The 27003-nt window shown below is 63.0% G+C and overlaps 4 non-coding genes across 4 annotated transcripts; all 4 read right to left on the bottom strand.

Annotated features, from left to right (window-relative positions):
* Positions 1-3010: 3010 nt before the first annotated feature.
* Positions 3011-3129, bottom strand: LOC131871669 (5S ribosomal RNA). The gene has a single exon (XR_009369880.1). It is a non-coding gene; the product is annotated as a 5S ribosomal RNA (ribosomal RNA).
* A 7804-nt stretch (positions 3130-10933) lies between these two features.
* LOC131871680 (5S ribosomal RNA) lies at positions 10934-11052 on the bottom strand. Its single transcript, XR_009369891.1, has one exon. It is a non-coding gene; the product is annotated as a 5S ribosomal RNA (ribosomal RNA).
* Positions 11053-18856: 7804 nt separating this feature from the next.
* On the bottom strand, positions 18857-18975 carry LOC131871681 (5S ribosomal RNA). Its single transcript, XR_009369892.1, has one exon. It is a non-coding gene; the product is annotated as a 5S ribosomal RNA (ribosomal RNA).
* Positions 18976-26779: 7804 nt separating this feature from the next.
* Positions 26780-26898, bottom strand: LOC131871682 (5S ribosomal RNA). The gene has a single exon (XR_009369893.1). It is a non-coding gene; the product is annotated as a 5S ribosomal RNA (ribosomal RNA).
* Positions 26899-27003: the final 105 nt, after the last annotated feature.

Raw genomic sequence — 27003 nt, forward strand, 5'->3', positions numbered from 1 at the left:
TGCCCCGGCTGCGCTCCGAAGCGGGGTTATTGGAGCGCCGCCTCTTTTTTTGTCGGAGCGTTTGGTGGGGTTTCTCGCATTGGCTCTTCCGAGGCCCGGTTGCCACCCTGGCGCGCACGAAGTCGGAAGTAGGGTTAATTGCCCGGGTGCGCACCTTTGCCAGGGTGGGCACCTTACCTGGGCTGCGCACCAGGGCGGGCTCAAGATGGCACGCGCGTTCCGTTTTTTTCACTATCTTTCAAAACGGAAATTTTAAAATCTCCTTTTTTTTTTGCCTTTTCTGGAAATTAGTGAAGGCAGCGCATCAAAGGTGCGCACCTCGCTGCCCACCTTGGTGTGCTCTGAGGTGCGCACCCGGGAGCGCTACGAAGTGTGCTCCAAGGTGCGGCGTGCACGTTGTCGGAGCCCGGTTTGCCCCGGGTGCGCACCTCGCCTGCACCTTGGCCGGGGTGGGCACCTTGGCTGGGTTTGCCCAGGGTGCGCTCCGAAGCGGGGTTACTGGAGCGCCCCCTCTTTTTTTGTCAGAGCGTTTGGTGGGGTTTCTCGCATTGGCTCTTCCCAGGCCCGGTTGTTGGGTGCGCTCCCACCCTGGCGCGCGCGAAGTTGGAAGTTGGGTTAATTGCCCGGGCGCGCACCTTCGCCAGGGTGGGCACCTTGGTGCGCACACCTTGGCTGGGCTGCGCACCAGGGCGGGCTCAAGATGGCACCAGCATTCCCTTTTTCTCACTATCTTTCAAAACGGAAATTTTAAAATCTCGTTTTTTTTTTGCCTTTTATGGAAATTAGTGAAGGCATCGCATCAAAGGTGCGCACCTCGCTGCCCACCTTGGTGTGCTCCGAGGTGCCCACCACGGTGCGCAACGCCGGTGCGAACCCGGGAGCGCCCCGATGTGTGCTCCAAGGTGCGGCGTGCACGAAGTCGGACCCCGGTTTGCCCCGGGTGCGCACCTCGCGTGCACCTTGGTGCGCACACCTTGGCTGGGTTGCGCGGCCTGGTGGGCACCATGGTGCGCACCAAGGAGCGCTTCGAAGTGTGCTCCAAGGTGCGGCGTGCACGAAGTCGGAGCCCGGTTTGCCCCGGGTACGCACCTCGCGTGCACCTTCGCCGGGGTGGGCACCTCGGCTGGGTTGCGCGCCCTGGTGCGCACCAAGGAGCGCTCCGAAGTGTGCTCCAAGGTGCGGCGTGCACGAAGTCGGAGCCCGGTTTGCCCCGGGTGCGCACCTTCGCCGCGGTGCGCACCATGGCGTGCACGAAGTCGGAGCCCGGTTTGCCCCGGGTGCGCACCTCGCGTGCACCTTCGGCGGGGTTGCGCGCCCTGGTGGGCACCATGGTGCGCACCAAGGAGCGCTCCGAAGTGTGCTCCAAGGTGCGGCGTGCACGAAGTCGGAGCCCGGTTTGCCCCGGGTGCGCACCTCGCGTGCACCTTCGGCGGGGTTGCGCGCCCTGGTGGGCACCATGGTGCGCACCAAGGAGCGCTCCGAAGTGTGCTCCAAGGTGCGGCGTGCACGAAGTCGGAGCCCGGTTTGCCCCGGGTGCGCACCTCGCGTGCACCTTCGCCGCGGTGGGCACCATGGCGTGCACGAAGTCGGAGCCCGGTTTGCCCCGGGTGCGCACCTCGCGTGCACCTTCGCCGGGGTGGGCACCTCGGCTGGGTTGCGCGCCCTGGTGCGCACCAAGGAGCGCTCCGAAGTGTGCTCCAAGGTGCGGCGTGCACGAAGTCGGAGCCCGGTTTGCCCCGGGTGCGCACCTCGCGTGCACCTTCGCCAGGGTGGGCACCTCGGTGCGCACACCTTCTCAATGTTTTCTTGCCTTTTCTGGAAATTGGTGAAGGCAGCGCATCAAAGGTGCGCACCTCGGTGTGCTCCGAGGTGCGAACCCGAGAGCGCTCCGAGGTGCCCACGAAGTCGAAAGTCGGGTTAATTGCATTGTTTTCCCCGGGTGCGCTCCGAGGTGCGCAACATCGGCGCGCACCAAGGAGGGCTCCGAAGTGTGCTCCAAGGTGCGCACGATGGCGTGCACCTCTGGTGCGCACGATTCGGAGCTCGGTTTGACCGGGGTGCGCACACCTTGGCTGGGTTGCGCACCTTTTGTGCGCTCCAAGGTGCGCACGAAGTCGGAGCTCGGTTTGCCCCGGGTGCGCACCTTCGCCAGGGTGCGCACCTTGATGCGCACGCCTTGGCTGGGCTGCGCACCTTGGTGGGCGCCATGGTGCGCACCTTTCGTGCGCTCCAAGGTGCGCACGAAGTCGGAGCTCGGTTTGCCCCGGGTGCGCACCTTGGTGGGCGCCATGGTGCACTCCGAGGTGCCCAAGATTGGTGCGCACCAAGGAGCGCTCCGAAGTGCGCTCCAAGGTGCGCGCGAAGTCGAAAGTTGGGTTAATTGTCCGGTTTGCCTCGGGTGCGCACCTTGCGTGCACCTTCGCCAGGGTGGGCGCCTTGGTGCGCACACCTTGGCTGGGCTGCGCACACCTTGGCACCCGCGTTTCCTTCATTTTAAATTTTTTTTTTTTACAATCTCTCAAGTGGGAAATTCTATAATCTCAACTTTTTTTGCCTTTTCAGGAAACTTTTGAATGGAGCGCATCATTGGTGCGCTCCGAAGTGTGCTCCAAAGCTCTCTCCAGCTGCGTGCACCTGCCCCGGCCGCGCACCCGGCCCCGCCCAGCTTCGCTCACCTGTCCCGGGCGTCTGGTGCGGAACCTTAGAGTAAGAAACATCACCGTGCACCTTGGCCAACGTGCGCGACTCGACCGAGCGCGCACTGGCCGAGGTGCACACCGATTTCACCTGGGTGCGCGCGCAGCACCTCGGGCGCACCGGGGTGCGCGCACAACGCCCGGGTTGCACCGTGGCCTGTGTGCTCGGGGCGCCTCGGGTGCGCGCTCGGTGTCGCCCCCGCGCGCGCGGTAGTGCGGGCAGCGCACCCCGGCCCGGCCCGGCCCCGACGAGAACGCAAACGGGCAAAAGGTTTATTCAAATAGCATTGCGACGCCCGGCGAAAAACTAAAAAAGGGTGCAACACCGGGACTTCCCGGGAGGTCACCCATCCCAGTACTACTCCGGCCCAAGCGCGCTTAACTGCGGAGTTCTGATGGGATCCGGTGCACTAACGCTGGTATGATCGCACCCGTTATGAGCTTGTCGCAGTGTGTACTTAGCAAACCGCGACCCACGTGCGAATCCACCCCGGCCACCCACCCCCGTCGAGGTGCACACCCTCCCTCGCGAAGTGCGCCCCGTTCGCCAAGTGTGAGCCCTGCCCGGGTGCGCGCACCTTGCTAGGGCGTCGGGTGTGCACCCGGCCCGACCTACGTGCGTGCACCTGGAGGGGGCGTCGTGTGCGTGCAGTGTCCCGTCTGCAACGCGGTGCCCACACACCACCTCGGGCGCAACGACCTGCGCTCACATGTGGGCCGAGTGCACCTTGGTGCATGTTCGGGGCGCCTCGGGTGCACGCTCGATCTTGCCCCGGTGCACCAAGGCGCTCGGTTTGCCCCGGGTGCGCACTTGGTGCAAGGTGGGCACCCAAAATAGGGATCAAGCACCAAAACACAAGTTTCGGGATGCAAAATGGGACCCAAGGACCACAAATGCGTTCCAAGACCCATGATGGGTCCACGAGAACAAAAATGTGTTCCGAGACTTAATAAACAAATATTGGGTTTTAGGAGAAGAAACATGCTCTGATGCCCAAAACGAGAATCGACCCCGAAAAGGCCACAGGCCAAAAGTGGGATGCGAGACAAAAAAAAATGGGACCCGAGGACCAAAATTGGGTTCCCAGGTCGAAGACAGGGCAACCGGACAAGAAACGACCTCTAAGGCTCGAAATGAGTCCCGACGACTAAAACTTGACAAGAAGCACCCATCAGGCACCCAACTCGACACCCATGGGATGCCGACCCACCCGGGCTTCCACCTAGCACACCTTGGCACCCACCCACCCTCGCACCCAACCTCGCACCCAACTTAGCACCTTTGAACCCACATTGGCACTCACCCTGACCCTGGCACCTTGGAACCCACATTGGCACTCACCTTGACCCTGGCACCCACCTTTGCACTCACCTTGGGACCCACCCTGGCTCCCACCTCGGCACCCACCCAGACACCCACCTTGGTTCCTTGGCACCCACCTTGGATCCTTGGCACCCACCCCGACACCCACCTTGGCACGCAACTTGGCTACTTGCCACCCACCTTGGCTCCTTGACGCCCACCCCGACAACCACCCCGTGACCTACCCTGGCTAGGGTTGGTGCACACCCACCCTGGTGCCCACCTTGGCACCCACCCTATGACCCACCTTGGCACGCACCTTAGTACCCACCCCGTTACCCACCCTAGGACCCACCCCGTGACCCACCTTGGCCAGGGTGGGTGCCTTGGTGCGCACAACTTGCCTGGGCTGCACACCAGGGCGGGCTCAAGATGGCACCCGCGTTCCGTTTTTTTCACTATCTTTCAAAACGGAAATTTTAAAATCTCATTTTTTTCTTTTTTTTGCCTTTTCTGGAAATTAGTGAAGGCAGCGCATCAAAGGTGCGCAATGCTGGTGCGAACCCGGGAGCGCTCCGATGTGTGCTCCAAGGTGCGGCGTGCACGAAGTCCGAGCCCGGTTTGCCCCGGGTGCGCACCTCGCGTGCACCTTCGCCGGGGTGAGCACCTTGGCTGGGTTGCGCGCCCTGGTGCGTACCAAGGAGCGCTCTGAAGTGTGCTCCAAGGTGCGGCGTGCACGAAGTCGGAGCCCGGTTTGCCCCGGGTGTGCACCTCGGGTGCGCACCTCGCGTGCACCTTCGCTGCGGTGGGCACCTTGGCTGGGTTGCGCGCCTTGGTGGGCACCATGCAGTGCACGAAGTCGGAGCCCGGTTTGCCCCGGGCGCGCACCTCCGCCAGGGTGGGCACCTTGGTGCGCACAACTTGCCTGGGCTGCGCATCAGGAAGGGCTCAAGATGGCACCCGCGTTCCGTTTTTTTCACTATCTTTCAGAACGGAAATTTTAAAATATCGTTTTTTTTTGCCTTTTCTGGAAATTAGTGAAGGCAGCGCATCAAAGGTGCGCAACGCTGGTGCGAACCTGGGAGCGCTCCGATGTGTGCTCCAAGGTGCGGCGTGCACGAAGTCGGAGCCCGGTTTGCCTCGGGTGCGCCCTGGTGGGCACCATGGTGCGCACCAAGGAGCGCTCCGAAGTGTGCTCCAAGGTGCGGCCTGCACGAAGTCGGAGCCCGGTTTGCCCCGGGTGTGCACCTCGGGTGGGCACCTTGGTGCGCATGCCTTGCCTGGGCTGCGCACCAGGGCGGGCTCAAGATGGCACCCGCGTTCCTTTTTTTTCACTATCTTTCAAAACGGAAATTTTAAAATCTCATTTTTTTTTGCCTTTTTCTGGAAATTAGTGAAGGCAGCGCATCAAAGGTGCGCACCTCGCTGCCCACCACGGTGCGCAACGCCGGTGGGCACCCGGGAGTGCTTCGAAGTGTGCTCCAAGGTGCTGCGTGCACGTTGTCGGAGCCCGGTTTGCCCCGGGTGCGCACCTCGCGTGCACCTTCGTCGGGGTGGGCACCTTGGCTTGGTTTGCCCCGGCTGCGCTCCGAAGCGGGGTTATTGGAGCGCCGCCTCTTTTTTTGTCGGAGCGTTTGGTGGGGTTTCTCGCATTGGCTCTTCCGAGGCCCGGTTGCCACCCTGGCGCGCACGAAGTCGGAAGTAGGGTTAATTGCCCGGGTGCGCACCTTTGCCAGGGTGGCACCTTACCTGGGCTGCGCACCAGGGCGGGCTCAAGATGGCACGCGCGTTCCGTTTTTTTCACTATCTTTCAAAACGGAAATTTTAAAATCTCCTTTTTTTTTTGCCTTTTCTGGAAATTAGTGAAGGCAGCGCATCAAAGGTGCGCACCTCGCTGCCCACCTTGGTGTGCTCTGAGGTGCGCACCCGGGAGCGCTACGAAGTGTGCTCCAAGGTGCGGCGTGCACGTTGTCGGAGCCCGGTTTGCCCCGGGTGCGCACCTCGCCTGCACCTTGGCCGGGGTGGGCACCTTGGCTGGGTTTGCCCAGGGTGCGCTCCGAAGCGGGGTTACTGGAGCGCCCCCTCTTTTTTTGTCAGAGAGTTTGGTGGGGTTTCTCGCATTGGCTCTTCCCAGGCCCGGTTGTTGGGTGCGCTCCCACCCTGGCGCGCGCGAAGTTGGAAGTTGGGTTAATTGCCCGGGCGCGCACCTTCGCCAGGGTGGGCACCTTGGTGCGCAAACCTTGGCTGGGCTGCGCACCAGGGCGGGCTCAAGATGGCACCAGCATTCCCTTTTTCTCACTATCTTTCAAAACGGAAATTTTAAAATCTCGTTTTTTTTTTGCCTTTTATGGAAATTAGTGAAGGCATCGCATCAAAGGTGCGCACCTCGCTGCCCACCTTGGTGTGCTCCGAGGTGCCCACCACGGTGCGCAACGCCGGTGCGAACCCGGGAGCGCCCCGATGTGTGCTCCAAGGTGCGGCGTGCACGAAGTCGGACCCCGGTTTGCCCCGGGTGCGCACCTCGCGTGCACCTTGGTGCGCACACCTTGGCTGGGTTGCGCGGCCTGGTGGGCACCATGGTGCGCACCAAGGAGCGCTCCGAAGTGTGCTCCAAGGTGCGGCGTGCACGAAGTCGGAGCCCGGTTTGCCCCGGGTGCGCACCTTCGCCGCGGTGGGCACCATGGCGTGCACGAAGTCGGAGCCCGGTTTGCCCCGGGTGCGCACCTCGCGTGCACCTTCGCCGGGGTGGGCACCTCGGCTGGGTTGCGCGCCCTGGTGCGCACCAAGGAGCGCTCTGAAGTGTGCTCCAAGGTGCGGCGTGCACGAAGTCGGAGCCCGGTTTGCCCCGGGTGTGCACCTCGCGTGCACCTTCGCTGCGGTGGGCACCTTGGCTGGGTTGCGCGCCTTGGTGGGCACCATGCAGTGCACGAAGTCGGAGCCCGGTTTGCCCCGGGCGCGCACCTCCGCCAGGGTGGGCACCTTGGTGCGCACAACTTGCCTGGGCTGCGCACCAGGAAGGGCTCAAGATGGCACCCGCGTTCCGTTTTTTTCACTATCTTTCAGAACGGAAATTTTAAAATATCGTTTTTTTTTGCCTTTTCTGGAAATTAGTGAAGGCAGCGCATCAAAGGTGCGCAACGCTGGTGCGAACCTGGGAGCGCTCCGATGTGTGCTCCAAGGTGCGGCGTGCACGAAGTCGGACCCCGGTTTGCCCCGGGTGCGCACCTCGCGTGCACCTTGGTGCGCACACCTTGGCTGGGTTGCGCGCCCTGGTGGGCACCATGGTGCGCACCAAGGAGCGCTCCGAAGTGTGCTCCAAGGTGCGGCGTGCACGAAGTCGGAGCCCGGTTTGCCCCGGGTGCGCACCTCGCGTGCACCTTCGCCGCGGTGGGCACCATGGCGTGCACGAAGTCGGAGCCCGGTTTGCCCCGGGTGCGCACCTCGCGTGCACCTTCGCCGGGGTGGGCACCTTAGTGTGCAGACCTTGGCTGGGTTGCGCGCCCTGGTGGGCACCATGGTGCGCACCAAGGAGCGCTCCGAAGTGTGCTCCAAGGTGCGGCCTGCACGAAGTCGGAGCCCGGTTTGCCCCGGGTGTGCACCTCGGGTGGGCACCTTGGTGCGCATGCCTTGCCTGGGCTGCGCACCAGGGCGGGCTCAAGATGGCACCCGCGTTCCTTTTTTTTCACTATCTTTCAAAACGGAAATTTTAAAATCTCATTTTTTTTTGCCTTTTTCTGGAAATTAGTGAAGGCAGCGCATCAAAGGTGCGCACCTCGCTGCCCACCACGGTGCGCAACGCCGGTGGGCACCCGGGAGTGCTTCGAAGTGTGCTCCAAGGTGCTGCGTGCACGTTGTCGGAGCCCGGTTTGCCCCGGGTGCGCACCTCGCGTGCACCTTCGTCGGGGTGGGCACCTTGGCTGGGTTTGCCCCGGCTGCGCTCCGAAGCGGGGTTATTGGAGCGCCGCCTCTTTTTTTGTCGGAGCGTTTGGTGGGGTTTCTCGCATTGGCTCTTCCGAGGCCCGGTTGCCACCCTGGCGCGCACGAAGTCGGAAGTAGGGTTAATTGCCCGGGTGCGCACCTTTGCCAGGGTGGGCACCTTACCTGGGCTGCGCACCAGGGCGGGCTCAAGATGGCACGCGCGTTCCGTTTTTTTCACTATCTTTCAAAACGGAAATTTTAAAATCTCCTTTTTTTTTTGCCTTTTCTGGAAATTAGTGAAGGCAGCGCATCAAAGGTGCGCACCTCGCTGCCCACCTTGGTGTGCTCTGAGGTGCGCACCCGGGAGCGCTACGAAGTGTGCTCCAAGGTGCGGCGTGCACGTTGTCGGAGCCCGGTTTGCCCCGGGTGCGCACCTCGCCTGCACCTTGGCCGGGGTGGGCACCTTGGCTGGGTTTGCCCAGGGTGCGCTCCGAAGCGGGGTTACTGGAGCGCCCCCTCTTTTTTTGTCAGAGCGTTTGGTGGGGTTTCTCGCATTGGCTCTTCCCAGGCCCGGTTGTTGGGTGCGCTCCCACCCTGGCGCGCGCGAAGTTGGAAGTTGGGTTAATTGCCCGGGCGCGCACCTTCGCCAGGGTGGGCACCTTGGTGCGCACACCTTGGCTGGGCTGCGCACCAGGGCGGGCTCAAGATGGCACCAGCATTCCCTTTTTCTCACTATCTTTCAAAACGGAAATTTTAAAATCTCGTTTTTTTTTTGCCTTTTATGGAAATTAGTGAAGGCATCGCATCAAAGGTGCGCACCTCGCTGCCCACCTTGGTGTGCTCCGAGGTGCCCACCACGGTGCGCAACGCCGGTGCGAACCCGGGAGCGCCCCGATGTGTGCTCCAAGGTGCGGCGTGCACGAAGTCGGACCCCGGTTTGCCCCGGGTGCGCACCTCGCGTGCACCTTGGTGCGCACACCTTGGCTGGGTTGCGCGGCCTGGTGGGCACCATGGTGCGCACCAAGGAGCGCTCCGAAGTGTGCTCCAAGGTGCGGCGTGCACGAAGTCGGAGCCCGGTTTGCCCCGGGTACGCACCTCGCGTGCACCTTCGCCGGGGTGGGCACCTCGGCTGGGTTGCGCGCCCTGGTGCGCACCAAGGAGCGCTCCGAAGTGTGCTCCAAGGTGCGGCGTGCACGAAGTCGGAGCCCGGTTTGCCCCGGGTGCGCACCTTCGCCGCGGTGCGCACCATGGCGTGCACGAAGTCGGAGCCCGGTTTGCCCCGGGTGCGCACCTCGCGTGCACCTTCGGCGGGGTTGCGCGCCCTGGTGGGCACCATGGTGCGCACCAAGGAGCGCTCCGAAGTGTGCTCCAAGGTGCGGCGTGCACGAAGTCGGAGCCCGGTTTGCCCCGGGTGCGCACCTCGCGTGCACCTTCGGCGGGGTTGCGCGCCCTGGTGGGCACCATGGTGCGCACCAAGGAGCGCTCCGAAGTGTGCTCCAAGGTGCGGCGTGCACGAAGTCGGAGCCCGGTTTGCCCCGGGTGCGCACCTCGCGTGCACCTTCGCCGCGGTGGGCACCATGGCGTGCACGAAGTCGGAGCCCGGTTTGCCCCGGGTGCGCACCTCGCGTGCACCTTCGCCGGGGTGGGCACCTCGGCTGGGTTGCGCGCCCTGGTGCGCACCAAGGAGCGCTCCGAAGTGTGCTCCAAGGTGCGGCGTGCACGAAGTCGGAGCCCGGTTTGCCCCGGGTGCGCACCTCGCGTGCACCTTCGCCAGGGTGGGCACCTCGGTGCGCACACCTTCTCAATGTTTTCTTGCCTTTTCTGGAAATTGGTGAAGGCAGCGCATCAAAGGTGCGCACCTCGGTGTGCTCCGAGGTGCGAACCCGAGAGCGCTCCGAGGTGCCCACGAAGTCGAAAGTCGGGTTAATTGCATTGTTTTCCCCGGGTGCGCTCCGAGGTGCGCAACATCGGCGCGCACCAAGGAGGGCTCCGAAGTGTGCTCCAAGGTGCGCACGATGGCGTGCACCTCTGGTGCGCACGATTCGGAGCTCGGTTTGACCGGGGTGCGCACACCTTGGCTGGGTTGCGCACCTTTTGTGCGCTCCAAGGTGCGCACGAAGTCGGAGCTCGGTTTGCCCCGGGTGCGCACCTTCGCCAGGGTGCGCACCTTGATGCGCACGCCTTGGCTGGGCTGCGCACCTTGGTGGGCGCCATGGTGCGCACCTTTCGTGCGCTCCAAGGTGCGCACGAAGTCGGAGCTCGGTTTGCCCCGGGTGCGCACCTTGGTGGGCGCCATGGTGCACTCCGAGGTGCCCAAGATTGGTGCGCACCAAGGAGCGCTCCGAAGTGCGCTCCAAGGTGCGCGCGAAGTCGAAAGTTGGGTTAATTGTCCGGTTTGCCTCGGGTGCGCACCTTGCGTGCACCTTCGCCAGGGTGGGCGCCTTGGTGCGCACACCTTGGCTGGGCTGCGCACACCTTGGCACCCGCGTTTCCTTCATTTTAAATTTTTTTTTTTTACAATCTCTCAAGTGGGAAATTCTATAATCTCAACTTTTTTTGCCTTTTCAGGAAACTTTTGAATGGAGCGCATCATTGGTGCGCTCCGAAGTGTGCTCCAAAGCTCTCTCCAGCTGCGTGCACCTGCCCCGGCCGCGCACCCGGCCCCGCCCAGCTTCGCTCACCTGTCCCGGGCGTCTGGTGCGGAACCTTAGAGTAAGAAACATCACCGTGCACCTTGGCCAACGTGCGCGACTCGACCGAGCGCGCACTGGCCGAGGTGCACACCGATTTCACCTGGGTGCGCGCGCAGCACCTCGGGCGCACCGGGGTGCGCGCACAATGCCCGGGTTGCACCGTGGCCTGTGTGCTCGGGGCGCCTCGGGTGCGCGCTCGGTGTCGCCCCCGCGCGCGCGGTAGTGCGGGCAGCGCACCCCGGCCCGGCCCGGCCCCGACGAGAACGCAAACGGGCAAAAGGTTTATTCAAATAGCATTGCGACGCCCGGCGAAAAACTAAAAAAGGGTGCAACACCGGGACTTCCCGGGAGGTCACCCATCCCAGTACTACTCCGGCCCAAGCGCGCTTAACTGCGGAGTTCTGATGGGATCCGGTGCACTAACGCTGGTATGATCGCACCCGTTATGAGCTTGTCGCAGTGTGTACTTAGCAAACCGCGACCCACGTGCGAATCCACCCCGGCCACCCACCCCCGTCGAGGTGCACACCCTCCCTCGCGAAGTGCGCCCCGTTCGCCAAGTGTGAGCCCTGCCCGGGTGCGCGCACCTTGCTAGGGCGTCGGGTGTGCACCCGGCCCGGCCTACGTGCGTGCACCTGGAGGGGGCGTCGTGTGCGTGCAGTGTCCCGTCTGCAACGCGGTGCCCACACACCACCTCGGGCGCAACGACCTGCGCTCACATGTGGGCCGAGTGCACCTTGGTGCATGTTCGGGGCGCCTCGGGTGCACGCTCGATCTTGCCCCGGTGCACCAAGGCGCTCGGTTTGCCCCGGGTGCGCACTTGGTGCAAGGTGGGCACCCAAAATAGGGATCAAGCACCAAAACACAAGTTTCGGGATGCAAAATGGGACCCAAGGACCACAAATGCGTTCCAAGACCCATGATGGGTCCACGAGAACAAAAATGTGTTCCGAGACTTAATAAACAAATATTGGGTTTTAGGAGAAGAAACATGCTCTGATGCCCAAAACGAGAATCGACCCCGAAAAGGCCACAGGCCAAAAGTGGGATGCGAGACAAAAAAAAATGGGACCCGAGGACCAAAATTGGGTTCCCAGGTCGAAGACAGGGCAACCGGACAAGAAACGACCTCTAAGGCTCGAAATGAGTCCCGACGACTAAAACTTGACAAGAAGCACCCATCAGGCACCCAACTCGACACCCATGGGATGCCGACCCACCCGGGCTTCCACCTAGCACACCTTGGCACCCACCCACCCTCGCACCCAACCTCGCACCCAACTTAGCACCTTTGAACCCACATTGGCACTCACCCTGACCCTGGCACCTTGGAACCCACATTGGCACTCACCTTGACCCTGGCACCCACCTTTGCACTCACCTTGGGACCCACCCTGGCTCCCACCTCGGCACCCACCCAGACACCCACCTTGGTTCCTTGGCACCCACCTTGGATCCTTGGCACCCACCCCGACACCCACCTTGGCACGCAACTTGGCTACTTGCCACCCACCTTGGCTCCTTGACGCCCACCCCGACAACCACCCCGTGACCTACCCTGGCTAGGGTTGGTGCACACCCACCCTGGTGCCCACCTTGGCACCCACCCTATGACCCACCTTGGCACGCACCTTAGTACCCACCCCGTTACCCACCCTAGGACCCACCCCGTGACCCACCTTGGCCAGGGTGGGTGCCTTGGTGCGCACAACTTGCCTGGGCTGCACACCAGGGCGGGCTCAAGATGGCACCCGCGTTCCGTTTTTTTCACTATCTTTCAAAACGGAAATTTTAAAATCTCATTTTTTTCTTTTTTTTGCCTTTTCTGGAAATTAGTGAAGGCAGCGCATCAAAGGTGCGCAATGCTGGTGCGAACCCGGGAGCGCTCCGATGTGTGCTCCAAGGTGCGGCGTGCACGAAGTCCGAGCCCGGTTTGCCCCGGGTGCGCACCTCGCGTGCACCTTCGCCGGGGTGAGCACCTTGGCTGGGTTGCGCGCCCTGGTGCGTACCAAGGAGCGCTCTGAAGTGTGCTCCAAGGTGCGGCGTGCACGAAGTCGGAGCCCGGTTTGCCCCGGGTGTGCACCTCGGGTGCGCACCTCGCGTGCACCTTCGCTGCGGTGGGCACCTTGGCTGGGTTGCGCGCCTTGGTGGGCACCATGCAGTGCACGAAGTCGGAGCCCGGTTTGCCCCGGGCGCGCACCTCCGCCAGGGTGGGCACCTTGGTGCGCACAACTTGCCTGGGCTGCGCATCAGGAAGGGCTCAAGATGGCACCCGCGTTCCGTTTTTTTCACTATCTTTCAGAACGGAAATTTTAAAATATCGTTTTTTTTTGCCTTTTCTGGAAATTAGTGAAGGCAGCGCATCAAAGGTGCGCAACGCTGGTGCGAACCTGGGAGCGCTCCGATGTGTGCTCCAAGGTGCGGCGTGCACGAAGTCGGAGCCCGGTTTGCCTCGGGTGCGCCCTGGTGGGCACCATGGTGCGCACCAAGGAGCGCTCCGAAGTGTGCTCCAAGGTGCGGCCTGCACGAAGTCGGAGCCCGGTTTGCCCCGGGTGTGCACCTCGGGTGGGCACCTTGGTGCGCATGCCTTGCCTGGGCTGCGCACCAGGGCGGGCTCAAGATGGCACCCGCGTTCCTTTTTTTTCACTATCTTTCAAAACGGAAATTTTAAAATCTCATTTTTTTTTGCCTTTTTCTGGAAATTAGTGAAGGCAGCGCATCAAAGGTGCGCACCTCGCTGCCCACCACGGTGCGCAACGCCGGTGGGCACCCGGGAGTGCTTCGAAGTGTGCTCCAAGGTGCTGCGTGCACGTTGTCGGAGCCCGGTTTGCCCCGGGTGCGCACCTCGCGTGCACCTTCGTCGGGGTGGGCACCTTGGCTTGGTTTGCCCCGGCTGCGCTCCGAAGCGGGGTTATTGGAGCGCCGCCTCTTTTTTTGTCGGAGCGTTTGGTGGGGTTTCTCGCATTGGCTCTTCCGAGGCCCGGTTGCCACCCTGGCGCGCACGAAGTCGGAAGTAGGGTTAATTGCCCGGGTGCGCACCTTTGCCAGGGTGGCACCTTACCTGGGCTGCGCACCAGGGCGGGCTCAAGATGGCACGCGCGTTCCGTTTTTTTCACTATCTTTCAAAACGGAAATTTTAAAATCTCCTTTTTTTTTTGCCTTTTCTGGAAATTAGTGAAGGCAGCGCATCAAAGGTGCGCACCTCGCTGCCCACCTTGGTGTGCTCTGAGGTGCGCACCCGGGAGCGCTACGAAGTGTGCTCCAAGGTGCGGCGTGCACGTTGTCGGAGCCCGGTTTGCCCCGGGTGCGCACCTCGCCTGCACCTTGGCCGGGGTGGGCACCTTGGCTGGGTTTGCCCAGGGTGCGCTCCGAAGCGGGGTTACTGGAGCGCCCCCTCTTTTTTTGTCAGAGAGTTTGGTGGGGTTTCTCGCATTGGCTCTTCCCAGGCCCGGTTGTTGGGTGCGCTCCCACCCTGGCGCGCGCGAAGTTGGAAGTTGGGTTAATTGCCCGGGCGCGCACCTTCGCCAGGGTGGGCACCTTGGTGCGCAAACCTTGGCTGGGCTGCGCACCAGGGCGGGCTCAAGATGGCACCAGCATTCCCTTTTTCTCACTATCTTTCAAAACGGAAATTTTAAAATCTCGTTTTTTTTTTGCCTTTTATGGAAATTAGTGAAGGCATCGCATCAAAGGTGCGCACCTCGCTGCCCACCTTGGTGTGCTCCGAGGTGCCCACCACGGTGCGCAACGCCGGTGCGAACCCGGGAGCGCCCCGATGTGTGCTCCAAGGTGCGGCGTGCACGAAGTCGGACCCCGGTTTGCCCCGGGTGCGCACCTCGCGTGCACCTTGGTGCGCACACCTTGGCTGGGTTGCGCGGCCTGGTGGGCACCATGGTGCGCACCAAGGAGCGCTCCGAAGTGTGCTCCAAGGTGCGGCGTGCACGAAGTCGGAGCCCGGTTTGCCCCGGGTGCGCACCTTCGCCGCGGTGGGCACCATGGCGTGCACGAAGTCGGAGCCCGGTTTGCCCCGGGTGCGCACCTCGCGTGCACCTTCGCCGGGGTGGGCACCTCGGCTGGGTTGCGCGCCCTGGTGCGCACCAAGGAGCGCTCTGAAGTGTGCTCCAAGGTGCGGCGTGCACGAAGTCGGAGCCCGGTTTGCCCCGGGTGTGCACCTCGCGTGCACCTTCGCTGCGGTGGGCACCTTGGCTGGGTTGCGCGCCTTGGTGGGCACCATGCAGTGCACGAAGTCGGAGCCCGGTTTGCCCCGGGCGCGCACCTCCGCCAGGGTGGGCACCTTGGTGCGCACAACTTGCCTGGGCTGCGCACCAGGAAGGGCTCAAGATGGCACCCGCGTTCCGTTTTTTTCACTATCTTTCAGAACGGAAATTTTAAAATATCGTTTTTTTTTGCCTTTTCTGGAAATTAGTGAAGGCAGCGCATCAAAGGTGCGCAACGCTGGTGCGAACCTGGGAGCGCTCCGATGTGTGCTCCAAGGTGCGGCGTGCACGAAGTCGGACCCCGGTTTGCCCCGGGTGCGCACCTCGCGTGCACCTTGGTGCGCACACCTTGGCTGGGTTGCGCGCCCTGGTGGGCACCATGGTGCGCACCAAGGAGCGCTCCGAAGTGTGCTCCAAGGTGCGGCGTGCACGAAGTCGGAGCCCGGTTTGCCCCGGGTGCGCACCTCGCGTGCACCTTCGCCGCGGTGGGCACCATGGCGTGCACGAAGTCGGAGCCCGGTTTGCCCCGGGTGCGCACCTCGCGTGCACCTTCGCCGGGGTGGGCACCTTAGTGTGCAGACCTTGGCTGGGTTGCGCGCCCTGGTGGGCACCATGGTGCGCACCAAGGAGCGCTCCGAAGTGTGCTCCAAGGTGCGGCCTGCACGAAGTCGGAGCCCGGTTTGCCCCGGGTGTGCACCTCGGGTGGGCACCTTGGTGCGCATGCCTTGCCTGGGCTGCGCACCAGGGCGGGCTCAAGATGGCACCCGCGTTCCTTTTTTTTCACTATCTTTCAAAACGGAAATTTTAAAATCTCATTTTTTTTTGCCTTTTTCTGGAAATTAGTGAAGGCAGCGCATCAAAGGTGCGCACCTCGCTGCCCACCACGGTGCGCAACGCCGGTGGGCACCCGGGAGTGCTTCGAAGTGTGCTCCAAGGTGCTGCGTGCACGTTGTCGGAGCCCGGTTTGCCCCGGGTGCGCACCTCGCATGCACCTTCGTCGGGGTGGGCACCTTGGCTGGGTTTGCCCCGGCTGCGCTCCGAAGCGGGGTTATTGGAGCGCCGCCTCTTTTTTTGTCGGAGCGTTTGGTGGGGTTTCTCGCATTGGCTCTTCCGAGGCCCGGTTGCCACCCTGGCGCGCACGAAGTCGGAAGTAGGGTTAATTGCCCGGGTGCGCACCTTTGCCAGGGTGGGCACCTTACCTGGGCTGCGCACCAGGGCGGGCTCAAGATGGCACGCGCGTTCCGTTTTTTTCACTATCTTTCAAAACGGAAATTTTAAAATCTCCTTTTTTTTTTGCCTTTTCTGGAAATTAGTGAAGGCAGCGCATCAAAGGTGCGCACCTCGCTGCCCACCTTGGTGTGCTCTGAGGTGCGCACCCGGGAGCGCTACGAAGTGTGCTCCAAGGTGCGGCGTGCACGTTGTCGGAGCCCGGTTTGCCCCGGGTGCGCACCTCGCCTGCACCTTGGCCGGGGTGGGCACCTTGGCTGGGTTTGCCCAGGGTGCGCTCCGAAGCGGGGTTACTGGAGCGCCCCCTCTTTTTTTGTCAGAGCGTTTGGTGGGGTTTCTCGCATTGGCTCTTCCCAGGCCCGGTTGTTGGGTGCGCTCCCACCCTGGCGCGCGCGAAGTTGGAAGTTGGGTTAATTGCCCGGGCGCGCACCTTCGCCAGGGTGGGCACCTTGGTGCGCACACCTTGGCTGGGCTGCGCACCAGGGCGGGCTCAAGATGGCACCAGCATTCCCTTTTTCTCACTATCTTTCAAAACGGAAATTTTAAAATCTCGTTTTTTTTTTGCCTTTTATGGAAATTAGTGAAGGCATCGCATCAAAGGTGCGCACCTCGCTGCCCACCTTGGTGTGCTCCGAGGTGCCCACCACGGTGCGCAACGCCGGTGCGAACCCGGGAGCGCCCCGATGTGTGCTCCAAGGTGCGGCGTGCACGAAGTCGGACCCCGGTTTGCCCCGGGTGCGCACCTCGCGTGCACCTTGGTGCGCACACCTTGGCTGGGTTGCGCGGCCTGGTGGGCACCATGGTGCGCACCAAGGAGCGCTCCGAAGTGTGCTCCAAGGTGCGGCGTGCACGAAGTCGGAGCCCGGTTTGCCCCGGGTACGCACCTCGCGTGCACCTTCGCCGGGGTGGGCACCTCGGCTGGGTTGCGCGCCCTGGTGCGCACCAAGGAGCGCTCCGAAGTGTGCTCCAAGGTGCGGCGTGCACGAAGTCGGAGCCCGGTTTGCCCCGGGTGCGCACCTTCGCCGCGGTGCGCACCATGGCGTGCACGAAGTCGGAGCCCGGTTTGCCCCGGGTGCGCACCTCGCGTGCACCTTCGGCGGGGTTGCGCGCCCTGGTGGGCACCATGGTGCGCACCAAGGAGCGCTCCGAAGTGTGCTCCAAGGTGCGGCGTGCACGAAGTCGGAGCCCGGTTTGCCCCGGGTGCGCACCTCGCGTGCACCTTCGGCGGGGTTGCGCGCCCTGGTGGGCACCATGGTGCGCACCAAGGAGCGCTCCGAAGTGTGCTCCAAGGTGTGGCGTGCACGAAGTCGGAGCCCGGTTTGCCCCGGGTGCGCACCTCGCGTGCACCTTCGCCGCGGTGGGCACCATGGCGTGCACGAAGTCGGAGCCCGGTTTGCCCCGGGTGCGCACCTCGCGTGCACCTTCGCCGGGGTGGGCACCTCGGCTGGGTTGCGCGCCCTGGTGCGCACCAAGGAGCGCTCCGAAGTGTGCTCCAAGGTGCGGCGTGCACGAAGTCGGAGCCCGGTTTGCCCCGGGTGCGCACCTCGCGTGCACCTTCGCCAGGGTGGGCACCTCGGTGCGCACACCTTCTCAATGTTTTCTTGCCTTTTCTGGAAATTGGTGAAGGCAGCGCATCAAAGGTGCGCACCTCGGTGTGCTCCGAGGTGCGAACCCGAGAGCGCTCCGAGGTGCCCACGAAGTCGAAAGTCGGGTTAATTGCATTGTTTTCCCCGGGTGCGCTCCGAGGTGCGCAACATCGGCGCGCACCAAGGAGGGCTCCGAAGTGTGCTCCAAGGTGCGCACGATGGCGTGCACCTCTGGTGCGCACGATTCGGAGCTCGGTTTGACCGGGGTGCGCACACCTTGGCTGGGTTGCGCACCTTTTGTGCGCTCCAAGGTGCGCACGAAGTCGGAGCTCGGTTTGCCCCGGGTGCGCACCTTCGCCAGGGTGCGCACCTTGATGCGCACGCCTTGGCTGGGCTGCGCACCTTGGTGGGCGCCATGGTGCGCACCTTTCGTGCGCTCCAAGGTGCGCACGAAGTCGGAGCTCGGTTTGCCCCGGGTGCGCACCTTGGTGGGCGCCATGGTGCACTCCGAGGTGCCCAAGATTGGTGCGCACCAAGGAGCGCTCCGAAGTGCGCTCCAAGGTGCGCGCGAAGTCGAAAGTTGGGTTAATTGTCCGGTTTGCCTCGGGTGCGCACCTTGCGTGCACCTTCGCCAGGGTGGGCGCCTTGGTGCGCACACCTTGGCTGGGCTGCGCACACCTTGGCACCCGCGTTTCCTTCATTTTAAATTTTTTTTTTTTACAATCTCTCAAGTGGGAAATTCTATAATCTCAACTTTTTTTGCCTTTTCAGGAAACTTTTGAATGGAGCGCATCATTGGTGCGCTCCGAAGTGTGCTCCAAAGCTCTCTCCAGCTGCGTGCACCTGCCCCGGCCGCGCACCCGGCCCCGCCCAGCTTCGCTCACCTGTCCCGGGCGTCTGGTGCGGAACCTTAGAGTAAGAAACATCACCGTGCACCTTGGCCAACGTGCGCGACTCGACCGAGCGCGCACTGGCCGAGGTGCACACCGATTTCACCTGGGTGCGCGCGCAGCACCTCGGGCGCACCGGGGTGCGCGCACAACGCCCGGGTTGCACCGTGGCCTGTGTGCTCGGGGCGCCTCGGGTGCGCGCTCGGTGTCGCCCCCGCGCGCGCGGTAGTGCGGGCAGCGCACCCCGGCCCGGCCCGGCCCCGACGAGAACGCAAACGGGCAAAAGGTTTATTCAAATAGCATTGCGACGCCCGGCGAAAAACTAAAAAAGGGTGCAACACCGGGACTTCCCGGGAGGTCACCCATCCCAGTACTACTCCGGCCCAAGCGCGCTTAACTGCGGAGTTCTGATGGGATCCGGTGCACTAACGCTGGTATGATCGCACCCGTTATGAGCTTGTCGCAGTGTGTACTTAGCAAACCGCGACCCACGTGCGAATCCACCCCGGCCACCCACCCCCGTCGAGGTGCACACCCTCCCTCGCGAAGTGCGCCCCGTTCGCCAAGTGTGAGCCCTGCCCGGGTGCGCGCACCTTGCTAGGGCGTCGGGTGTGCACCCGGCCCGGCCTACGTGCGTGCACCTGGAGGGGGCGTCGTGTGCGTGCAGTGTCCCGTCTGCAACGCGGTGCCCACACACCACCTCGGGCGCAACGACCTGCGCTCACATGTGGGCCGAGTGCACCTTGGTGCATGTTCGGGGCGCCTCGGGTGCACGCTCGATCTTGCCCCGGTGCACCAAGGCGCTCGGTTTGCCCCGGGTGCGCACTTGGTGCAAGGTGGGCACCCAAAATAGGGATCAAGCACCAAAACACAAGTTTCGGGATGCAAAATGGGACCCAAGGACCACAAATGCGTTCCAAGACCCATGATGGGTCCACGAGAACAAAAATGTGTTCCGAGACTTAATAAACAAATATTGGGTTTTAGGAGAAGAAACATGCTCTGATGCCCAAAACGAGAATCGACCCCGAAAAGGCCACAGGCCAAAAGTGGGATGCGAGACAAAAAAAAATGGGACCCGAGGACCAAAATTGGGTTCCCAGGTCGAAGACAGGGCAACCGGACAAGAAACGACCTCTAAGGCTCGAAATGAGTCCCGACGACTAAAACTTGACAAGAAGCACCCATCAGGCACCCAACTCGACACCCATGGGATGCCGACCCACCCGGGCTTCCACCTAGCACACCTTGGCACCCACCCACCCTCGCACCCAACCTCGCACCCAACTTAGCACCTTTGAACCCACATTGGCACTCACCCTGACCCTGGCACCTTGGAACCCACATTGGCACTCACCTTGACCCTGGCACCCACCTTTGCACTCACCTTGGGACCCACCCTGGCTCCCACCTCGGCACCCACCCAGACACCCACCTTGGTTCCTTGGCACCCACCTTGGATCCTTGGCACCCACCCCGACACCCACCTTGGCACGCAACTTGGCTACTTGCCACCCACCTTGGCTCCTTGACGCCCACCCCGACAACCACCCCGTGACCTACCCTGGCTAGGGTTGGTGCACACCCACCCTGGTGCCCACCTTGGCACCCACCCTATGACCCACCTTGGCACGCACCTTAGTACCCACCCCGTTACCCACCCTAGGACCCACCCCGTGACCCACCTTGGCCAGGGTGGGTGCCTTGGTGCGCACAACTTGCCTGGGCTGCACACCAGGGCGGGCTCAAGATGGCACCCGCGTTCCGTTTTTTTCACTATCTTTCAAAACGGAAATTTTAAAATCTCATTTTTTTCTTTTTTTTGCCTTTTCTGGAAATTAGTGAAGGCAGCGCATCAAAGGTGCGCAATGCTGGTGCGAACCCGGGAGCGCTCCGATGTGTGCTCCAAGGTGCGGCGTGCACGAAGTCCGAGCCCGGTTTGCCCCGGGTGCGCACCTCGCGTGCACCTTCGCCGGGGTGAGCACCTTGGCTGGGTTGCGCGCCCTGGTGCGTACCAAGGAGCGCTCTGAAGTGTGCTCCAAGGTGCGGCGTGCACGAAGTCGGAGCCCGGTTTGCCCCGGGTGTGCACCTCGGGTGCGCACCTCGCGTGCACCTTCGCTGCGGTGGGCACCTTGGCTGGGTTGCGCGCCTTGGTGGGCACCATGCAGTGCACGAAGTCGGAGCCCGGTTTGCCCCGGGCGCGCACCTCCGCCAGGGTGGGCACCTTGGTGCGCACAACTTGCCTGGGCTGCGCATCAGGAAGGGCTCAAGATGGCACCCGCGTTCCGTTTTTTTCACTATCTTTCAGAACGGAAATTTTAAAATATCGTTTTTTTTTGCCTTTTCTGGAAATTAGTGAAGGCAGCGCATCAAAGGTGCGCAACGCTGGTGCGAACCTGGGAGCGCTCCGATGTGTGCTCCAAGGTGCGGCGTGCACGAAGTCGGAGCCCGGTTTGCCTCGGGTGCGCCCTGGTGGGCACCATGGTGCGCACCAAGGAGCGCTCCGAAGTGTGCTCCAAGGTGCGGCCTGCACGAAGTCGGAGCCCGGTTTGCCCCGGGTGTGCACCTCGGGTGGGCACCTTGGTGCGCATGCCTTGCCTGGGCTGCGCACCAGGGCGGGCTCAAGATGGCACCCGCGTTCCTTTTTTTTCACTATCTTTCAAAACGGAAATTTTAAAATCTCATTTTTTTTTGCCTTTTTCTGGAAATTAGTGAAGGCAGCGCATCAAAGGTGCGCACCTCGCTGCCCACCACGGTGCGCAACGCCGGTGGGCACCCGGGAGTGCTTCGAAGTGTGCTCCAAGGTGCTGCGTGCACGTTGTCGGAGCCCGGTTTGCCCCGGGTGCGCACCTCGCGTGCACCTTCGTCGGGGTGGGCACCTTGGCTTGGTTTGCCCCGGCTGCGCTCCGAAGCGGGGTTATTGGAGCGCCGCCTCTTTTTTTGTCGGAGCGTTTGGTGGGGTTTCTCGCATTGGCTCTTCCGAGGCCCGGTTGCCACCCTGGCGCGCACGAAGTCGGAAGTAGGGTTAATTGCCCGGGTGCGCACCTTTGCCAGGGTGGCACCTTACCTGGGCTGCGCACCAGGGCGGGCTCAAGATGGCACGCGCGTTCCGTTTTTTTCACTATCTTTCAAAACGGAAATTTTAAAATCTCCTTTTTTTTTTGCCTTTTCTGGAAATTAGTGAAGGCAGCGCATCAAAGGTGCGCACCTCGCTGCCCACCTTGGTGTGCTCTGAGGTGCGCACCCGGGAGCGCTACGAAGTGTGCTCCAAGGTGCGGCGTGCACGTTGTCGGAGCCCGGTTTGCCCCGGGTGCGCACCTCGCCTGCACCTTGGCCGGGGTGGGCACCTTGGCTGGGTTTGCCCAGGGTGCGCTCCGAAGCGGGGTTACTGGAGCGCCCCCTCTTTTTTTGTCAGAGAGTTTGGTGGGGTTTCTCGCATTGGCTCTTCCCAGGCCCGGTTGTTGGGTGCGCTCCCACCCTGGCGCGCGCGAAGTTGGAAGTTGGGTTAATTGCCCGGGCGCGCACCTTCGCCAGGGTGGGCACCTTGGTGCGCAAACCTTGGCTGGGCTGCGCACCAGGGCGGGCTCAAGATGGCACCAGCATTCCCTTTTTCTCACTATCTTTCAAAACGGAAATTTTAAAATCTCGTTTTTTTTTTGCCTTTTATGGAAATTAGTGAAGGCATCGCATCAAAGGTGCGCACCTCGCTGCCCACCTTGGTGTGCTCCGAGGTGCCCACCACGGTGCGCAACGCCGGTGCGAACCCGGGAGCGCCCCGATGTGTGCTCCAAGGTGCGGCGTGCACGAAGTCGGACCCCGGTTTGCCCCGGGTGCGCACCTCGCGTGCACCTTGGTGCGCACACCTTGGCTGGGTTGCGCGGCCTGGTGGGCACCATGGTGCGCACCAAGGAGCGCTCCGAAGTGTGCTCCAAGGTGCGGCGTGCACGAAGTCGGAGCCCGGTTTGCCCCGGGTGCGCACCTTCGCCGCGGTGGGCACCATGGCGTGCACGAAGTCGGAGCCCGGTTTGCCCCGGGTGCGCACCTCGCGTGCACCTTCGCCGGGGTGGGCACCTCGGCTGGGTTGCGCGCCCTGGTGCGCACCAAGGAGCGCTCTGAAGTGTGCTCCAAGGTGCGGCGTGCACGAAGTCGGAGCCCGGTTTGCCCCGGGTGTGCACCTCGCGTGCACCTTCGCTGCGGTGGGCACCTTGGCTGGGTTGCGCGCCTTGGTGGGCACCATGCAGTGCACGAAGTCGGAGCCCGGTTTGCCCCGGGCGCGCACCTCCGCCAGGGTGGGCACCTTGGTGCGCACAACTTGCCTGGGCTGCGCACCAGGAAGGGCTCAAGATGGCACCCGCGTTCCGTTTTTTTCACTATCTTTCAGAACGGAAATTTTAAAATATCGTTTTTTTTTGCCTTTTCTGGAAATTAGTGAAGGCAGCGCATCAAAGGTGCGCAACGCTGGTGCGAACCTGGGAGCGCTCCGATGTGTGCTCCAAGGTGCGGCGTGCACGAAGTCGGACCCCGGTTTGCCCCGGGTGCGCACCTCGCGTGCACCTTGGTGCGCACACCTTGGCTGGGTTGCGCGCCCTGGTGGGCACCATGGTGCGCACCAAGGAGCGCTCCGAAGTGTGCTCCAAGGTGCGGCGTGCACGAAGTCGGAGCCCGGTTTGCCCCGGGTGCGCACCTCGCGTGCACCTTCGCCGCGGTGGGCACCATGGCGTGCACGAAGTCGGAGCCCGGTTTGCCCCGGGTGCGCACCTCGCGTGCACCTTCGCCGGGGTGGGCACCTTAGTGTGCAGACCTTGGCTGGGTTGCGCGCCCTGGTGGGCACCATGGTGCGCACCAAGGAGCGCTCCGAAGTGTGCTCCAAGGTGCGGCCTGCACGAAGTCGGAGCCCGGTTTGCCCCGGGTGTGCACCTCGGGTGGGCACCTTGGTGCGCATGCCTTGCCTGGGCTGCGCACCAGGGCGGGCTCAAGATGGCACCCGCGTTCCTTTTTTTTCACTATCTTTCAAAACGGAAATTTTAAAATCTCATTTTTTTTTGCCTTTTTCTGGAAATTAGTGAAGGCAGCGCATCAAAGGTGCGCACCTCGCTGCCCACCACGGTGCGCAACGCCGGTGGGCACCCGGGAGTGCTTCGAAGTGTGCTCCAAGGTGCTGCGTGCACGTTGTCGGAGCCCGGTTTGCCCCGGGTGCGCACCTCGCGTGCACCTTCGTCGGGGTGGGCACCTTGGCTGGGTTTGCCCCGGCTGCGCTCCGAAGCGGGGTTATTGGAGCGCCGCCTCTTTTTTTGTCGGAGCGTTTGGTGGGGTTTCTCGCATTGGCTCTTCCGAGGCCCGGTTGCCACCCTGGCGCGCACGAAGTCGGAAGTAGGGTTAATTGCCCGGGTGCGCACCTTTGCCAGGGTGGGCACCTTACCTGGGCTGCGCACCAGGGCGGGCTCAAGATGGCACGCGCGTTCCGTTTTTTTCACTATCTTTCAAAACGGAAATTTTAAAATCTCCTTTTTTTTTTGCCTTTTCTGGAAATTAGTGAAGGCAGCGCATCAAAGGTGCGCACCTCGCTGCCCACCTTGGTGTGCTCTGAGGTGCGCACCCGGGAGCGCTACGAAGTGTGCTCCAAGGTGCGGCGTGCACGTTGTCGGAGCCCGGTTTGCCCCGGGTGCGCACCTCGCCTGCACCTTGGCCGGGGTGGGCACCTTGGCTGGGTTTGCCCAGGGTGCGCTCCGAAGCGGGGTTACTGGAGCGCCCCCTCTTTTTTTGTCAGAGCGTTTGGTGGGGTTTCTCGCATTGGCTCTTCCCAGGCCCGGTTGTTGGGTGCGCTCCCACCCTGGCGCGCGCGAAGTTGGAAGTTGGGTTAATTGCCCGGGCGCGCACCTTCGCCAGGGTGGGCACCTTGGTGCGCACACCTTGGCTGGGCTGCGCACCAGGGCGGGCTCAAGATGGCACCAGCATTCCCTTTTTCTCACTATCTTTCAAAACGGAAATTTTAAAATCTCGTTTTTTTTTTGCCTTTTATGGAAATTAGTGAAGGCATCGCATCAAAGGTGCGCACCTCGCTGCCCACCTTGGTGTGCTCCGAGGTGCCCACCACGGTGCGCAACGCCGGTGCGAACCCGGGAGCGCCCCGATGTGTGCTCCAAGGTGCGGCGTGCACGAAGTCGGACCCCGGTTTGCCCCGGGTGCGCACCTCGCGTGCACCTTGGTGCGCACACCTTGGCTGGGTTGCGCGGCCTGGTGGGCACCATGGTGCGCACCAAGGAGCGCTCCGAAGTGTGCTCCAAGGTGCGGCGTGCACGAAGTCGGAGCCCGGTTTGCCCCGGGTACGCACCTCGCGTGCACCTTCGCCGGGGTGGGCACCTCGGCTGGGTTGCGCGCCCTGGTGCGCACCAAGGAGCGCTCCGAAGTGTGCTCCAAGGTGCGGCGTGCACGAAGTCGGAGCCCGGTTTGCCCCGGGTGCGCACCTTCGCCGCGGTGCGCACCATGGCGTGCACGAAGTCGGAGCCCGGTTTGCCCCGGGTGCGCACCTCGCGTGCACCTTCGGCGGGGTTGCGCGCCCTGGTGGGCACCATGGTGCGCACCAAGGAGCGCTCCGAAGTGTGCTCCAAGGTGCGGCGTGCACGAAGTCGGAGCCCGGTTTGCCCCGGGTGCGCACCTCGCGTGCACCTTCGGCGGGGTTGCGCGCCCTGGTGGGCACCATGGTGCGCACCAAGGAGCGCTCCGAAGTGTGCTCCAAGGTGCGGCGTGCACGAAGTCGGAGCCCGGTTTGCCCCGGGTGCGCACCTCGCGTGCACCTTCGCCGCGGTGGGCACCATGGCGTGCACGAAGTCGGAGCCCGGTTTGCCCCGGGTGCGCACCTCGCGTGCACCTTCGCCGGGGTGGGCACCTCGGCTGGGTTGCGCGCCCTGGTGCGCACCAAGGAGCGCTCCGAAGTGTGCTCCAAGGTGCGGCGTGCACGAAGTCGGAGCCCGGTTTGCCCCGGGTGCGCACCTCGCGTGCACCTTCGCCAGGGTGGGCACCTCGGTGCGCACACCTTCTCAATGTTTTCTTGCCTTTTCTGGAAATTGGTGAAGGCAGCGCATCAAAGGTGCGCACCTCGGTGTGCTCCGAGGTGCGAACCCGAGAGCGCTCCGAGGTGCCCACGAAGTCGAAAGTCGGGTTAATTGCATTGTTTTCCCCGGGTGCGCTCCGAGGTGCGCAACATCGGCGCGCACCAAGGAGGGCTCCGAAGTGTGCTCCAAGGTGCGCACGATGGCGTGCACCTCTGGTGCGCACGATTCGGAGCTCGGTTTGACCGGGGTGCGCACACCTTGGCTGGGTTGCGCACCTTTTGTGCGCTCCAAGGTGCGCACGAAGTCGGAGCTCGGTTTGCCCCGGGTGCGCACCTTCGCCAGGGTGCGCACCTTGATGCGCACGCCTTGGCTGGGCTGCGCACCTTGGTGGGCGCCATGGTGCGCACCTTTCGTGCGCTCCAAGGTGCGCACGAAGTCGGAGCTCGGTTTGCCCCGGGTGCGCACCTTGGTGGGCGCCATGGTGCACTCCGAGGTGCCCAAGATTGGTGCGCACCAAGGAGCGCTCCGAAGTGCGCTCCAAGGTGCGCGCGAAGTCGAAAGTTGGGTTAATTGTCCGGTTTGCCTCGGGTGCGCACCTTGCGTGCACCTTCGCCAGGGTGGGCGCCTTGGTGCGCACACCTTGGCTGGGCTGCGCACACCTTGGCACCCGCGTTTCCTTCATTTTAAATTTTTTTTTTTTACAATCTCTCAAGTGGGAAATTCTATAATCTCAACTTTTTTTGCCTTTTCAGGAAACTTTTGAATGGAGCGCATCATTGGTGCGCTCCGAAGTGTGCTCCAAAGCTCTCTCCAGCTGCGTGCACCTGCCCCGGCCGCGCACCCGGCCCCGCCCAGCTTCGCTCACCTGTCCCGGGCGTCTGGTGCGGAACCTTAGAGTAAGAAACATCACCGTGCACCTTGGCCAACGTGCGCGACTCGACCGAGCGCGCACTGGCCGAGGTGCACACCGATTTCACCTGGGTGCGCGCGCAGCACCTCGGGCGCACCGGGGTGCGCGCACAATGCCCGGGTTGCACCGTGGCCTGTGTGCTCGGGGCGCCTCGGGTGCGCGCTCGGTGTCGCCCCCGCGCGCGCGGTAGTGCGGGCAGCGCACCCCGGCCCGGCCCGGCCCCGACGAGAACGCAAACGGGCAAAAGGTTTATTCAAATAGCATTGCGACGCCCGGCGAAAAACTAAAAAAGGGTGCAACACCGGGACTTCCCGGGAGGTCACCCATCCCAGTACTACTCCGGCCCAAGCGCGCTTAACTGCGGAGTTCTGATGGGATCCGGTGCACTAACGCTGGTATGATCGCACCCGTTATGAGCTTGTCGCAGTGTGTACTTAGCAAACCGCGACCCACGTGCGAATCCACCCCGGCCACCCACCCCCGTCGAGGTGCACACCCTCCCTCGCGAAGTGCG

This window comes from Cryptomeria japonica, unplaced genomic scaffold, assembly GCF_030272615.1.
Source record: "Cryptomeria japonica unplaced genomic scaffold, Sugi_1.0 HiC_scaffold_443, whole genome shotgun sequence".
NCBI classification, from domain to species: domain Eukaryota; kingdom Viridiplantae; phylum Streptophyta; class Pinopsida; order Cupressales; family Cupressaceae; genus Cryptomeria; species Cryptomeria japonica.